The sequence below is a fragment of the Anabrus simplex genome, chromosome 10 (assembly GCF_040414725.1).
Source record: "Anabrus simplex isolate iqAnaSimp1 chromosome 10, ASM4041472v1, whole genome shotgun sequence".
NCBI lineage: Eukaryota > Metazoa > Arthropoda > Insecta > Orthoptera > Tettigoniidae > Anabrus > Anabrus simplex.
In genome coordinates this window covers 53373990-53387009 of record NC_090274.1, presented here as the reverse complement: position 1 = coordinate 53387009, position 13020 = coordinate 53373990, and the positions used below count along the sequence as shown (strand labels likewise).

Below are 13020 nucleotides of genomic sequence, written 5' to 3'. Positions count from 1 at the left end.
ACCATGACAATATTATTATTGTGTATGTATTATTTCCATGAAGATAACAGAACTGCTTCCTTTGAACATAAAAATTTTCTCTAGAAACACCAGGGATATTGATCGACCTCAATCAGTCAAAGAACTTCAATAAATAACTTCTCAAGTAAAACGACGTTGGATCAGTTACAATAAACCATGATGTTGAGGTCACCTCGACGTTGGACTGGAAAAAGTTAAAACATAAAAAACATAACTAAAATAAGTCCTGGATTTGCACTACGGTATTTGTGGAGTGGGACTGAGAGGAATTTTTCTTCTGATGCTTACACGGTATGTACAATAGTACTGTGTCAGCTAAATATAAAATAATAGCGAGGAAATAAGTAGCAACAATATTAATTGATCAATAATGTCACACACACAGGCTTGACTAATCAATGAGATGTTCTTTCCGTCCTTCCAGATTGTAGAAATCGTTGAATGTGGTACACACAATTCCCTTGCAATGCTGACATTCATTATACATTTACCATGAACATTTACAGTAACTATGGAAGGCCAGGGGCAAAAGACATGCCCCCTACATGTATTGCCCCCTGACTTTTTGAAATAATCACCTAAATCTCAGACTAAAACAGTCTTTACACTGTTTAAGGTAAAGTCATCATCATCTTCCTTCCAAGTATTGGGCCATGTATCCCGTTACGGTCTTGAATTTTTCTTTTTGCAAGACTTGAAAGCAATCGGATGTCCTTCCAACGGGTTGCTAGCCTGAAGGAAGTAAGACCATTGGTGGGACTGCCACCTCTCAGCTAATGGACTAGTTGAAATTACAGCATTTCTTCCGTAATTGATGTAACAGTTATACCGCCATGACTCGGTCGACAGGGCCTCGTCTGTGGGAACAGGTTTATTCATCTCGGGAAGGTGAGGTTGGCATTTGGGCAGGAGAGGTTATGTCATCATCATCATCATCATCCTTCCAAGGTAAAGTAACAAAGTAACAAAATATAATGTATATATATTTCTCATTTACACATCCTTCCACTCCCTGGTTCATTCTTCCAACTATTCACATACATTTTATCACTGCACGTGCTTATAACACAACACTTAACTGTATTTACTAGAGCTGTCAATTTAATTGATTAATTGAACCGATTAATCTAAAAATCCGATTAACTGATCAATGTACTTTAGCCGATTGATCGAACGGATTTGCCGTTTGGTGAGCTAGCTCCAGCTATTGTATGATTGAAATGGCGTCTGGCTTTAGTGCCAGGAGATCCCAGGACGGGTTCGGCTCGCCAGGTGCAGGTCTTTTGATTTGACTCCCGTAGGTGACCTGCGTGTCGTGATGAGGATGAAATGATGATGAAGACAACACATACACCCATCCCCCGTGCCAGGGAAATTAACCAATGATGGTTAAAATTCCCGACCCTGCCGGGAATCGAACCCGGGACCCCTGTGACCAAAGGCCAGGACGCTAACCATTTAGCCATGGAGTCGGACATTGTATGATTGACTGATCATTAAACTAAGCTGATGTTCATATCTTTCCTTCAGAATGGTAAAAGCAATAATACCTTGTTAATTGCTTTCTTGTAAGACCAGGTTTATGATCATTGCTTTTAAAAACTGTTGGAAAGAATATACCGGTCCGGCTATTGCAGTATATTTGCGGACGTATACATAGCAGTCAGGTGGCATAATGGGTAGATGTGGGGAAGGTTCTTGAGGAGACTGTCATTAAGGAATTTTCAGGTAATATGTGAATAGAAAGACGCAGTAGAAAATGTGACAACTTAAACCCCAGTTCGTATTGTATTCGCATTCATTGTTTGTGGACTTCAGTTACAAGTATGGCTTGTGAACTGATGCGAGAAAACTTTGTGAAATTTCCACACGTAGGAGAACGACTGTTGTAAGGTGACAGACAGAAAAGGAGTGTTTTGTAAAAACAACTGCAAAATGACTTTGATAATGTTGTAAGATGGACAGAAGGCAATGGTGCGATGATAAATGATATTAAAAGTCAGGTTGTGAGTTTCACAAATAGGAAAAGTCCTCTCAGTTTTAATTAGTGTGTTAATGGGGTGGAAGTTCCTTATGGGGATCATTGTAAGTACCTAGGTTTTAACACTTTAGCGTCGACGTGTACATTTGCTTTTTCTGCGGTAAACTGCTGAAATGCCGTATACATTTTTCAGGTTGTTGTGGGCTACGGATGTTCGTAATTTCATTCGTAGATGATAATCAAAGACATATTTTATGTTCAAAGTTACTATTTTTGTGTCCCCCCATTGGGGTGACATATGGTTATTAGGTTGACTATGCAACAGAGAAAGCGCATGTCACCCCTACAGGGGTGACGTAGGGGTGACGGCCTTTTTACCTTTGTTGTTGTGGAACACTGTGCTCTGTACTGTGAGCTGTTGATTTACGCGCCTTTCAACGAGTTCCTTGTAATTTACAGTTTTGTGACAAAAAATTAATTCATGTTATGTGTTTCTGTGTTGAGTAAGCCATGATTACAGATAGAGAGAAAGAAGAACAACCTGAAAAGGGCTCGATTGTTGAATCAAGAGATGTTGACATTTAGGATTTGCAATGTGATGCCACCTTTTCCGAGTCAGAATTCAACAATAGTTTGTGTAGTGAGGACACTAGCAAAGATTCCGGTGCTGCATCGGGCAATGATTCAACCAAATCATCAGCCAGTGACAATTACTGGGGATCATTCCAGGTTTCCAGAAACATTTTTTTTATTCACACGTAGCCCCGGTTTACAATTTCATCTGAGTGCTAAATCTCAACCAGTATGTAAGAATAAAGCAATAATAGACTCCAATCCACATTAATTTCCTTGCCATTAATAATTGAATTCTGATGGTTGCGTATGTCACCCCATATGGGGTGACAAATGTCAGAGAAATTCCACTGTTTGTTGCGCAATGCCCAGCGTGCTGAGAAAGGAATGGGCACTGCGCTGCACTCTATGAACACCTTGCGTGAACAAGCAATGCAATACAACAGCGAATGGTAGCGCTAGTTTCGTGCGACAGCCTAAAGTTGAAAGGCCTGGACACACTGCCGTGTCACCCCATGAGGGGTGACATACTATATTTTGTATGAGGGTCCGTCACCCCGCATGGGGTGACATCGTCTTCAAAGTGTTAATATAAGGAAAGATCTTTGTTTGTGTAATCATATAAATGGGATTGTAAATAAAGGGTACAGATCTCTGCTCATGGTTTTGAGGGGATTTAGGGGTTGTAGTAAGAATGTAAAGATGAGGGCATATACATCTCTGGTAAGACCCCAATTAGAGTATGGTTCCAGTGTATGAGACCCTCACCAGTTTTACTTGATTCAAGAACTGGAAAAAGTCTAAAGAAAAGCAGGTCGATTTGTTCTGCTTGATTTCCGACAAAAGAGTAGTTATATGTAATAAATATCATTTTTGGTCCTTATTGATGATATCTGATTGAAATAATAACAGTAAGTTATTTATTGGACCACCTAATCAATACAAAGTCTAGTCTTGGATGATTTACATTAATTTGTTAACTAATAGTGGTACATGTTTCGCCTTCCCTGAAGGCATCATCAGCCATAGTCTTAACCTTAGATTGAAAATAAGCGTCTAAATAACATGTAATAATGAAATGAATTTTAAAATCTTGAGGAGATTTGAAGTAAAATAACATTAAAAATAACAATGATGGTTTAAAAATACAATGTGATGAGATATAATAGTGGAAGTATTAACAAAATTAACATTAGGAGGCTGCTATAATAAGTGCAATGGATAAAACAACAGATTGTTATACAACAAGTAGTAAGATTGCTACAGAAATAAAGTTGACAGTCTGGCGGTTATAATTAGACGATGGCGAAAAATCGTATATAATCAAAATAAAGAAGAGAGAATAAAAGTCAAAGGTTGGTCGAGAGATCCGAAGTTAATCATAATCTTGAAGATAAAAGACAAAAGTCAGAGGCATATGGTGACGTTGTAGAACACGTTGAGGATATGAAGTTGAAGAACAGTTTTAAATAGGATCTCTATGGACCATCTCAAAATTTGAAGTAATGCTCAAATGTTGCAAGTTGTGAGTTTGTTGATATTCTAGTTGAAAAGGCATATAATAGTGGAATCATTTGACGGTGACGAAGGCTTGCAGGCCTGCCATTTAGCCATGGAGTGGAGAGATGGCATGGAATGACATTAGCAGACGAATAAGTTTGAGTGGTGTTTTAAAAAGTAGGAAAGATCACAATATTAAGTAGGAATTCAAGAGGACAAATTGGGGCAAATATTTGTTTATAGGAAGAGGAGTTAGGAATTGGAATAACTTACCAAGAGAGATGTTCAATAAATTTGCAATTTCTTTGCAATAATTTAAGAAAAGGCTAGGAAAACAAGAGATAGGGTATCTGCCACCTGGGCGACTGTCCTAAATTCAGATCAGTAGTGATTGATTGTGAAATGTGGAAAATCATTCAGTTATGCTGAAAGTACAAGCAGTCTTGAATATCATCCTGACCATATTCACCCATTCTAAATTGTATCTGCATCTACCAATGTCTCTTCTTTTTCATCTTCTCAGTCAACTTCGGAGCACTTAATAGTGAAGTCTGTGTCTTCTACATATGAATAAACTAGTAAAGTGGATCATGCAGGATGGTAGGATGGTCATCATTGTTTCTGATCTTGGTTTTGAAGAGGTTTTACGGGAAGCTCTCATTCCTCACGTACCATCTTCCCTCCAGAGGGATGGTAAGAAAGAAAAGAAGACAAGTTGTTGTGATGTAGAAAGATCAAAATTATTGGATGAAATGAAAAAGGCAGAATTTGTTAATTTCATGGGGGCTTTTTGGTCTTCCACATATAACCGTAGCTACTCGGGGGAAGACTAGCACAAGCAAGGAGGAGCTTTCTTTAGAAAAGAAATTTGCTCGCTTCAAACATTAATATAGGAATTAGGAAGATGTTTCTGAAGACTTTCATCTGGAGCCTGGCATTGTATGGAAGTGAAACATGGACGATAACTAGCTCAGAAAGAAAGAGAATAGAAGCTTTTGAAATGTGTTATTACATAAGAATGCTGAAGGTTAGATGAATAGATCGAATCACAAATGAGGAGATACTGAATTGAATTGGTGAGAGATCGATTTGGCTAAATTCGACAAGAAGAAGAGGTAGAATGATAGGGCACATCTTAACCACCTGAGTGCCACGCGCCGATCAGATCGGCTTTCGCTCCTCGCGCGAAAAATGCCAGAGCCGACTGGATCGGCGCGATGATTTCCTAGTGTTTAACGGCTTCTGCTAACAGATGCCTCTGGGTGTTTTATTCCGTTAGAAAGCTGAGGTTTCAAGCTTTCTCGAGAGTGGCATAGTTTTAGCCTTGGAGATCTTTGACACGAACGGAGGGAGTTAATAATCTGTGATGTTCACAAGCTCTGAGTTGTTGACAACATGGCGAGCTGTAGTAGAGATAGTTTGGTTGCCGGCGTGTATGACGATAAGCTAATAGCATATTTAGAGGAAAATGATATAATAGCAGATGAATTAGAATCGGAAAGTGATTTTGATAGTGACGTGATACCAGGAACACCGCCATTATCACCAGTACCGAAAAGGAAGTGCTATTCTGGCCCCAGTACATCGGGTGTTCAGGTTAGTAGGTACTCGATTACAGTCCGTGGAACCAATTAAAAATCCACTGCCAGTTCTGAGTGATTCAGAAAGTGACAATAATGATGAAGGAGCTATGGATGATGCGAGTAATAATGAAAGCAATGTGAATGCTAATGTTTGTTTCCGAGAAATTTTTCCGAACCAGTTCGATAGGCCTACCACTCCCGTCATTTACATGGAACTCGCTGGGCCTAAATATGCGCCTCCACATAATGCCCCTCTAATAGATTATTTTCAGTTCTTCACTAATTCATTGATAAATTTGATGGTAAATGAAACAAATACGTATGCCCAACAATTCATCTCAATATATGCGTTTTCACCACAATCAAGGGTTTAAGTTTGGCGGGCTACTTCTGTATTGGAAATGAAAGCATTTCTGATTGTAATTTTTAAGGGTGTATATTGCTGAAATACAGTATGATCATTGTAAAGTTTTCACTAATAATTATTGTGTACTCCAAAAGGGTTGTGCATTAAATTATTGTTCAATGCCAGGTACGATTGACAGTCGAACAAAAAATTCAGTGAGGAAAATGGTGAGTGCAGATTTTTAAAAAATACGTTTTGGGGTGATTGTAGGCAAATTAATCAAATTTTTAATTACGCTGTTTTGTTTAGAACTGTATGTGTATTTTACCTATGTTCCTCGGTTTAGGCAATGTTACAAACTGTATTTCCAAAATTAGACTAAAACTTAAAAATAAAAATGAAAATTAACAATTGTTAAATTGTTGCCAATTTAAAAATACATTGGAGATGTTTTTCAAATTTATAAGTATTTCTTGGTAAAGTTAGAAGTATATTTTATATAATACTGCAAGAATAATGCATATATTTAACAAAATAAATTTTTAATTAATATTTCTCTGAAAGTCTGCAGAACCACTAAAAATAGCTTGGCATTCTTAGCCAGAATTTCAGAAAATGGCTTGGCACTAAGAGGGTTAAGACACCCAGGACTTGTTCAGTTGGTTTTTGAAGGAAGTGTAGGCGGTAAGAACGGTAGGGGTAGACCAAGGTATGAATATGACAAGCAGATTAGAGCAGATGTAGGATGTGGTAGTTAAGTAGAAATGAAAAGATTAGTACAGGATAGGGTGGTATGGAGAGCTGCATCAAATCGGGCAATGGACTGATGATTCAAAAAACAACAACAACTCGGGGGTTACAGCTCACCAGATTGATTCACATGCGGAATATTGTAAATCATCGTTACAAGTTGAATACATTACAGAAAACCACATGGCCGCACAGAGGAGTTTGAAAATGTAGTTCGTGAATCAGGTTTGGAAGACAAAATTGTCGTCGTTTTCACTGAGAATGCAAGAAATATCATTCTAGGAGTTGAGAGAGCAAAGTACGACAATTTTCGGTGTCCAGCCCACACTCTACAATTAAGTATATAGCTATCAGAGGTACTGTGTGAAACCGATTAACATTCTATTAATCAGTTGAAAGGCATTCGGTTAACCGATCAGCATTTTAAATCCATCGACAGCTGTAATATTTAAATTTTTACATTTAATGTTGGCAGGGAGGTCGTCTGCACTGAACGAGCAAAGAAACCTAGTTTGTAGGACTCAGTTTGCGCAAATGGGAGTATAAGACACTTGAGAGACTTGTGTAAGGAGGTGACTTCGCTTTGTTTGCACAAGGAGGTGATTGATTGGAGCTTTTCTCGTTAATTAGTCGTTCAGCGCGACGTTGGATTCCTTCTAGTTTGTAAAGGTTAGCTGTAATGTTACGGTACCAGCAGGTAGACCATAGGTTAGTGTCAGGTATGGCATTCGACTTGTACCCACGGAGACTGGCACCCTGGCAGCTTTGCATCTCACTTCCTTAATGTTATATATACATTGTATTGTGTTTGGAGACCTACTTAACGTAATGTCTTTACATTTGCCCGCATTAATGTTGAAACTGTTGAGGTGTCCAAGTCCGACTGTAATTTCAGACAATCATCTGCACATTGTATATCCCTGTACATTACTGTGTCATCAGCGTACTGGGCCATGGTTGAGGTCAACCGTTGAGGCAAATCAGAGACGAATGCATTAAATAATGAATGTCCCAAGATGGTGCCTTGACATATTCCTAAGGTTACTTTAACAGTCTTGGATCGAACTCCACCAAACACAACACGCTGAGTTCAACTCTCAAGAAATGACCACAACCATGCCAGTACACTTCCCCCAATATTCATCTGTCTCAATTTTAACAAAAGTCGTTCATGCAGGATTTGGTCAAAAGCCAAGCAGTCTACTTGAACAATTTTAGATTTCTCCAGGGAGAACTGGCACTCATCAGTACCTTTGTTAATAAAGTATTACAGGATCTTTCACTTAGCAGATTACCTTCCCAGAAGTATTCTCTGTTGTTTCATAATTTACATATTTGGGATATGAGAGACACTTGTAAATCGGAACTACATCGGCACTCTTCCAATCTTGAGGCAGTGATTCACAGTGAAGTTCGCAGAAAGATGGTGTCACTGACTCAGCACAGTTACGGAGTATACAGCTGGGTATTTTGTCAGGGCCACTCGCCGCATGGGGTCAAATCCTCTTCAAACTTCGTAGTACCTTAAGTTCCGAGACTAGAGGCCGGAAAGAAGGAAGGTCGTTATATACATGTCCCTAGCTGATTGTAACTGGGAGAAACTTTGTTAACATTTTTCACTGAAGGCTGCGGGCGTGCAGATGGATTTCTCATTAGCTTGAAAAGAGCTGGGTGCAGTACTGCCACAGTTCCTTTTGAGTAGTTTGTTCCGCATTTTGTAATCATAATATTATTTGTGTCTTTCCTTCCCCTTTTGAAACATTTTCAGAGCGATGCTTGCCTTGAGTGTTTAACAGACAGACTGATTTGTTATCTATAATCTACTGAAAACAAGAGTTTGAAAATAAGCTTTACGTTGTTGTCAGCAATCCCCTAACGCAAAACATAGAAAAACATTGAACTCTCTGTAGTCGATACATTCCTGCGAAGATATCAACAACAAAAAAAAGCCGCTTTATACAATATGTCACAATAGGATATGTCGTTGTGATTCTTCAAAATACAGTTCTTATATAGGATTGAGACGGGACCGTTAGATTTCGCCAGTGTATCCAATACGTCCTTAAAAGCGATGTCGCAATAAACGGTTTCGACTCTACTTAAAGTTGCAGTATAGAGTGAAAAAACCCTTACGTGGATTTTTTATCATATCTGAGAGACCTAACTAATATTTCTTGGGTTATAGGTTAGCAAGTCTTCTCTCGTTTGCCAGCAGAACGGACTTGGAACCTCCAGATTGGTGAAGTTGTAACATTTTGGTGAGTACTTGTTCATTGTATTTTATTAAATTGACTGTTAATGGCCTGTGATTCTGGTAACAGTGTTTGGTTGTTATTGATGTTTGCAACTGGTCAGGAATTACGAAGAGCTAATATGTTGACTATTTATGTCACAAATATATCTTGAAGACAGGTGACGTGTAGAAAACTGGCTCATTAATGTAAAGTAGTCGTCATTAAACCTTCCAGGCTGTTTCCGATGCAGAAAATTTTCTCCCAGAACTGGAGAGTTTATCATAAAGACAGGAGAGATTCAGTAGGAGGGGGAGCATGCATGCTGGTGAAAGAGGAATTTGAAAGCTACGAACAAGTTAAGGGCAAGAAACATGAAATTCTAGATAAGGTTCACCTCCAAAATTAACAGACAACTTGATGCTTTTGAGGTGTACGGACCTGAGGGGGGGTAATGCTGACACAGAATTATTTGATAAGATAATCAACTAGGTGGGGAATGACACAGAAAGGTACTCGATTGTCTCGGATGATCTCAAATGTTAACTGGGAAGGTAATGAGAATTACGGAAAGCGTGACCAACAAATGGTAACTTCGTTAATCTGCGAAGGACAGAAAGCGTGTGTAAAGATAGTTGGATGTAAGGATAATATCTAGGTAGAGGAAGTAGATATATCTACGATAACAAAGAGATGTAAAAGTTAAAATCTAGAAAAGCATCTGGAATTGATAGGATTTCTGGGGATATACTAAAAGCAAGGTCTGCCTTATTGGACAGAGTGTAATATCTGCATATATATAACTTAAATATAAATGAAACATCGCAGTTTGAAAGTACATCCACAAACCTGTCCTTTTAAGATATAGCTAAAGCTGCGGAAAGTTTGGCATTTATATCCGGTAGTGGACGTATCGCCTCTTGTCGCTTGCATTGGAAAATATGATGTTGGCATAGTTGGTACATGAGTATTGCAATGTATCCTTTAAGGGCTGCTTTCCTCATAATTGAGGGTCTCTCTTTATAAACCCAGACCGAGCGCACGGTGTTTGTACTCTGCGCTCACGCCGCACCCTTTTCTGCAGGTGACAAGAGCAGCCTACGATGATTATGTTATTTTCCCACTTCAAACATCCTGCCACACCATTCTGTAATCCTACCATTACTGGAGCATTATCAGCACCAAGAGCTAGGCAGTTTTTAAATGGAATGCTGAATTCCTGAAAATTTGCAAGCAAAAGATTGGCAATGTTAGCTCCACTAGCATCCCCTTCTAAATTAGGCACACAGAGTAGACAACTCTGAATTTCACTGAGTTCAGGCCTAAAAAATTTTACTACTGTAAGACATATTTTCAAGTCGCTTTTATTGCTACCAACAGAAAATGCATTCACTTACAAATGTGATACAATTTTTGCCCTTTCTTCCATGCACATTTCTGTAATGATGGCCGCTGTTGTCGTTCTAGCACACCCATGTCTTTTAGTGATTTCTGAATCAGGAAACATTTTGCGAAACATAGGCCCTGCGTGGTTGGCACAATTTACAGGCAGGTTTTCTTCTATGATAAATGACGTAAATAAAGCCTTGGCATTCGTCACAGGACTTACATCTTGGTTTTTATATTAAAAGTTCAGTTGTTGGTTTTTTCCTACACACTGGACGCTCTTCTTATGGTTTTTCGTTTGCACATGTTTGAGTATATCGCACTTACCGCCATGCGCAACTGAAAATTCACACCTACATATAGTGCAGAATGTGAACGTTGGTCCCTTCCTGGATTCACTGAAACACGGAAACTCTTCCCTATAAGCGCTTTTAAACACGGCATCATTCTTCATTTTGGCATTTTGGCCAAAACAAATATTAAGACATACAACCAAGAAGCACTACTACGCGACGTAACACGAGCACTTGTCCAGGTCCTGCCCTGGGTAGATGTCTATGGCGTGCTACTTCTGAGATTGGGTTACTTGCTTGCGACTTCCATTTTCTATTATTAAGCTATTTGACTGTATTATAGAACTAAGAGGAGCACATGGTCAACTACCGTGCCCCGTACTGCCATCTGGTTGTGATTATTAGAACTACTGTCGACCAGCCATACTCGGCCATAAATCGATAGAAGGAGGAAACGCACGGGAGTTTAAAATAATATGAAAAAGACTGAAACTGCCCTGAAAATCAGGAGATCGGTCCCAGCGATCGGCAGATTGGGAAGAACGATGAAATATCGGGTGATCAGGAGAGTTGGCACGTCTGCAATAGCGACAGTTATGACTGTTCACACAACCATCAAGATGAAACCAGGCCTCATCCGAAAAGAACACAAGCTATGGCTCAGTGGTGCAAGTTACCACTCACAATATCTCTCTCTTTTGGCTGGATCAGCAGGTTTTAAACAATGGGCCCGTGTAAACCTGTACGGTTTGATGTGCAACAGCTTTGTAGGTCTGTATGCAGAAGAAACTGAAACCCCTGCTTGTACTAATTTTGTGAGTGATTTATTCAGTGACCATTCAAGATTCACACCAGTGTCGTCTAGCTTTTCCTCTGTTAACCCCTTAACTGGGTACTAAATTCTCCACATGCGTAACCTGCTGTGAATACTTTTTCCCCTCTTCGTGATATTTAAATATTTCCTTCATAAAGGTGCATGCAATTACATTAATCTAATACTCCACGGCACTTACGCCCTTGAAATAGCTTTGGCCTGCCCAACGGCCTCTGCTCAGCTCGAAGGCCTGCAGATTACGAGGGGCAGTGTGGTCAGCACGATGCATCCTCTCGGTCGTTATTCTGGGCTTTCGAGACCGTGGCCGCCATCTCACCGTCAGATAGCTCTTCAATTCTAATCACGTAGGCTGATTGGCCCTCGAACCAGCCTTCAGGTTGAGAGAAATATCCCTGACCTGGCCGGGAATCGAACCCAGGGCCTCCGGGCAAGAGGCAGGCACGCTACCCCTACACCACGGGGCCGGCAGTTTAATCTAATACGATAGTAATTCTTATTCTTCAATAACGTGATACTAACATTATGAAACTGTCGAAATACCCGCACAATCAAGCCGATCTACTTTGCGTCGTCCGCGTCATTTGGTTCGTCTGGGACAACTTCACTTTCACTCTCAAGATCACTTTCACTGTCCTCTTCATCAGTATGAATCCTCTCATGATCATCAGATAAGGAATATACCTCATCTTCAATCTTCATTTCTAAAACTGTCGAAATACACGCACAATCAAGCCGATCTACTTTTCGTTTGGAAGCCATGCCTCGGTTCATAAATGGCTGCGCGGGGAACTTCATGCAAAGCGCCAAAACAAATACATTTCACGAAGCTGTGACAGCTCTAAAAAAATACACAACGTGATCTCGTGGAAAACATATCAACTAATGCGATAGATTCCATGGCAACGCCATCTGCCTTCACACTCAAGATAAATATGCGATAAATATTACGATCGACTAATGCCGTCACACCCACTGTAGAATACCAGCGCGAAAACGTCTAAAGACGTCATACCCACTTAAGAGGTTAAAACTGTTCGTGTGCGCGCATGTTTTTTTATTGAGCATTGAGCCAATAGTTTCAGAATTATTTACAATTGTGTGAGTCTCTGCTCATGAAGGTGGCAGTTCACCAGGAAATTGCTGAACAAATGCATCGTGTACCCGTCGAGCTGACATATATACATACATACATTATCATTATAGACTGTTATGCCTTTCAGCGTTCAGTCTGCAAGCCTCTGTGAATTTACTAAATGTCGCCACAACCCTCGATTTGCAACTAGTATTGTGGCCTCATTTAGTTCTATACCTCTTATCTTTAAATCGTTAGAAACCGAGTCTAACCATCGTCGTCTTGGTCTACCTCTACTTCTCTTACCCTCCATAACAGAGTCCATTATTCTCCTAGGTAACCTATCCTCCTCCATTCGCCTCACATGACCCCACCACCGAAGCCGGTTTATGCGTACAGCTTCATCCATGGAGTTCATTCCTAAATTAGCCTTTATCTCCTCATTCCGA

General features: G+C 39.8%; 1 long non-coding RNA gene across 3 annotated transcripts in view; it reads left to right on the top strand.

Moving 5' to 3' along the window:
- LOC136881762 (uncharacterized) overlaps positions 1-13020 on the top strand; it is a 60582-nt gene that overhangs the window by 23881 nt on the left and 23681 nt on the right. For all 3 annotated transcript variants that reach the window (XR_011018749.1, XR_011018748.1, XR_011018747.1), the window contains one exon: positions 8940-9012. This is a non-coding gene — a long non-coding RNA (uncharacterized lncRNA). The remainder of the gene's footprint in view (positions 1-8939; positions 9013-13020) is intronic.